Source organism: Arachis hypogaea, chromosome 1 (genome assembly GCF_003086295.3).
Source record: "Arachis hypogaea cultivar Tifrunner chromosome 1, arahy.Tifrunner.gnm2.J5K5, whole genome shotgun sequence".
NCBI lineage: Eukaryota > Viridiplantae > Streptophyta > Magnoliopsida > Fabales > Fabaceae > Arachis > Arachis hypogaea.
In genome coordinates, this window is record NC_092036.1 from 49,223,702 (window position 1) to 49,228,452 (window position 4,751).

The following is a 4,751-nucleotide window of genomic DNA, read 5'->3' on the forward strand; positions in this document are numbered from 1 at the left end:
CTTTTCTAAACAAGTTTGGCACAAAACAGAGATCCGTAGTCCAAGTTATGTCCCGTCAAAGTATGCCCAAAAACCATGTTTTTCATACAAAACCACAAAGTGCCATTTTCAAAACAAGTCATTTTCAACTCTTTTCAAGATCAATCAAAACATGCCAATTTCATCCCTTTTCTTTGAAATCAATCAGAATATATCAAATTCAATATCAAGCCTCCTCAACTCATACATTAACACTTTACTACGATTCACAAAACCGCCATATAACCATTTTTACCCATTTCAAACAAATGGTTAAATTACAAACACATCAACATGTCATACATCCTTCCTCATCTCAATTTCCAACAATACTATTTCCAATCAACCATCATTATACATAATCAATATCATAATCACTATCACGTGGTTTCTCCCACAAATCAACCTTAATCATTCCTCAAGCATATATCACAATATATATACCTCTCATGCATCATCATACCATCAAGACATCAATAATCATAATCACATATATGACCACATAATATTTCTCAACCCAAAACCAAACATACCTCATCTACATAATTTCACCCAAAATTACCAAATTCCACACTTCAACTCCTCAAACCTTATTATTCAACAATCAACCCAATCATTCGCATATTCATTATCTGAAATTCATCCAATCACTTGTGTCATCATACAATGCACACATCAACTTACCTTCCTTACCTCTTTCCGGCTTCCGGCCCAAAATTTACGGCCTCCGGCCCAATTTCACAATTTAAATGCATAAACCACAAATTAATACTCATTACCCAATACATCAAATTTTCAATACACCAAGCATACAAGGCCACACAATTCTTAATCCAATCATCAATTCACATTACATACCAACTATGCATATTAGCATCAACCATTTACACAATCCAAACTTAATCCTAGGGGCATCTAGCCTAGGAATTCTCATCACACCACACGGTACTTAAATGAAACTTAAACCGTACCTCTTGTAGCCAAATCAATTGAGCCTCTTCTTTGGGAGTCTCCACCAACCTTAGCTCCAAGCCTCACCAAAGCTCCTCAAGCAACACCAATTTCCCAATCGTGCACCAAAACCATCAAATGCACTAACATAACCAATATTACATACATACATCAACCTAGGGCTCATAAAGATGATAAATCACAAGGGTTTGAGCACTTCTTACCTCAGCCCATATGAAGTAGGGATAGAACCCACTTAGAATCCATGTTGGAGTATCCCTAAACACCCAAAATCACAAGATTTCAACACTAACTTCCCAAAAACGTGTAACAGTGGGGAATTTCGAAAACTGGGCAGAGATGAATGGAATACTCACCACAAAACTTAGATAGAATTATAGAGGATGAGAAGAGCGACGCGTGACCGCAAACGGCTCGTCAATCGGAGCTCCGTAGCTCAAGTTATGGTGGTTTGAAGATCAAAGAGAGTTAGGTTTTCTCTCTTCTCTTCTCTCTTCTCAATTCAGCGCCCCACACACCTTCTTTAGGGCAAAATGAGCTGAAATGCTCATAACTAATGTTTATATATGTTGGGTCTTGGGCCCACTTAGGCCCGGTTCACTTATTTTTGTCCGTTGGCCCAATTTTGGACCAAAACCTTTAAGATTAGCGCTCTAAATCGCACTTCAAATATTTCTACCTCCCCTAATTATAATCCCTCATTTCTTAATCTTATTTATTCATAATCAATTTTCTCAGCTGCAGTACCAGACAGGTCTCAGCCGGTACTGCCGGTCAAAATTCCACTGCGCGCTTTTACGCAGAAAACTATGTCTTTCGACTCAGAAAAATTCACTGAATCCAAAAATCATATTTAAATCATCAAATTCCAATTGCCAAATATTCCAACCATATTCGCTCCTACTTAACTCATTATTATTTAATTAATTTCGGTTAGACCGGGTATTACAACTCTCCCTTGATTTATTTTCCCGCATTCTCTTTAATTATGATTATTAGAAGTGGAGAAGGTGGTAAGGCACTCTCCCTCGATTTATTTCCCCATAGTCTCGTTGATAGTGTTTTGTTGGAATGTGGTAGGTCACTCTCCCTCAATTTATTCTTCTACATTCTCTTTAATTGTGCTTTGTTGGATTTAGAGAAGGTGGTAGGGCACTCTCTCTAGATTTATTCTCCTATAGTCTCGTTGATTGTGTTTTGTTGGATGTAGGAAAGGTGGTAGGACACTTTTCCTCGATTTATTCTCCTGCATTCTCTTTAATTGTGATTTGTTAGATGTGAAAAAGGTGGTAGTACACTAATTCCTAGATGTATTTTCCCCAGATTTTCTCTCGGTCTACAATGTGGTAGGGTACTAATCTCTCGATCTGTATGGCACTACCTCACATGAAAAAGTGGTAGGACACTCTCTCTCAATTTATTCTCCCTGATGATTGTCTCTAGGAGAAGGTGGTATGGAACACTGCCTCAATTATATGCCTCATAGGGATATGCAACAGAGAGACAATATCTGGGTTGGCTACTAGATGTGTTGGGTTCTGGTAGTTTAACTGACACGTGATCTCATAGCTAGTAAGAGAGGTATGCATCATATACATCTATGTAAAATGGTTTGAGTGTACATATTCTATTTGCTTTGCTTATATGAGCATTTCTGTTTATCTGCTAATTGCCATATTTGCTGCAATTGTCCTTGATTGTGTTTAAACTTCATTACTTATGATTGTCACTAGTTGGTTCAAATTTTCGTGATTTGATTATATGTTGGACCAGAAGCTGTGATTTGATTATATGTTAGGCCAGAGGCCATGATTTGATTATGTATTGGGCGGGAGACCATGATTTGATTGTATGTTGGGTCAGAGGCCGTGATTTTATTATATATTAGGTTGGAGGCCATGATTTAATTGTGTTTGGGCCGGAAGTCGTAATTGGGTAAGTTCTATGTCTTGGTAAGTTTGGTGAGAATGGTTCTTTGGTATGTAGTGAAATATTTTGGATATTATGTTTTGATTGGCTTTTATGAATTTAAAATATGAATATGGATCTTGGATAACTAATTGTCAATTTTCGAAAATGTTCAGAAGACGAGCGATGATCATTGCGGTTGAAAATAAATTTCTTTTATATATCCTCTTATGACAATTCTAAACTTCTCTGGTGAGACTGTGTGGTTAGGTTCTCACCCCTACAGCCTTATCTTTTTCAGAAAACGGACGAGGAAGCTTATGAAGAGTTTTTTGTACTTTATGGCTATATTATCATTGATGTCTTTTGCGTCGCCTTTGTTATCAATATGTACATTTTGTAAAGAGGGATAGGAGTTGTGATTTTATGGCATGGTTTTATATATATGTACATATATTTGAATGTGAATGTAATATTCTTTGTGTATATATATTTGTATGTATGTGTGTACAAACAAAAAGCAAAATTATTTTCAATTTTTTAAAGAAAAGTCAATACGGTTTCGAGTTAAAGGCTCCTATTTTATTACTAAACATATGAATGTTGTCTTAATATCCTCACTATCAGAGTGGCGCAGCCAAAAGCGTGACATTCTGGTAGTAAGAATGTTACATTATGATATCAGAGTAGTCTTTCCTGTGGAGCCTGAGGAATGGATTGACTATGCTTCAATTCCATACTTTGAGCATCTGTCATGTAGTAGGTCTTGTTCGTATGACAAGAGTGAGAGATTTATGCATATGACGGTCTATTGATTAGTACCATTAGTCTATCATTGCATACTTTATGGTATTAAGTTTGGCCAACTTAACACTAATGATTTATGTATATGGAAACACTAATGGATTATCATAGACGAGATAGAAGTAATAGGTAATGCGACGTTATGCTGCTTTTCAGGGATAGCTCGATTTCGAATCTTAATCCTTGCCTGTATCTTTGTGACTTCATAATTTACATTGAAGTTCCTTCTCAGAAAATGATTTGATTATTTTCCAATCCTATTCCTTGTTCACATGTATCCTTACTTAATCTTATTTGTAGATTGCTACTTGAATTTCTAAAACATATGTCCTTGTCATTATACTTCTCTTCATGAATCTTATACTCTTTGATATGAGCCTGAGTTTGTGTTGATAAAACCAAGCGGTCCTTGAATCTTTGGAAACTTGCTATTGAATTGAGTTGCCTTCATTTACAAACTTGTATTTCTTTGAATATGCTGGAACTTGTTTTCATTTGGAAATATACATATGCCAAAACTTTTCTCTTTTCTCTAATGTGTTCAAAAGCAAAAGTGATGAAACTACGTAATATTTTTGTATATTATGTTAATTTTTTAGGACGAAAATTTTTGTAAGTGGGGTCGGATGTAAGACCCCGGATTTTAGAAATTAAATTATGAGTTAGTTGAAATTATTGATATTTATTTATGATTAATATTTTCAAAAAATTATCTTATAAAAGGGTAGAAGAGAAGAAAAAAAGAAGAAGAACGATGAGCAGTAGAGATTGCAGATCCAAATCGTTAACGTTGAAAAATGTTTACGTTGAAGAAGAAATTTACGTAATTATATTACGTTAATAGGAGGGAGAGGGGCACGCGTGTATTTCATGTAACTTGGAAAAAGGGAAAGGTGGATTAACAAAAAAAGTACTTGGATAACTTGCTTAGATTTTTTATTTGAATGTGGAGCATTATTGTTTTTCGAATTGATTTTATATATATTTAATATTATTTTAATTTTGTCATTAGAATATATCGTAGTTATTAAATTCAGTTCGATCTTATC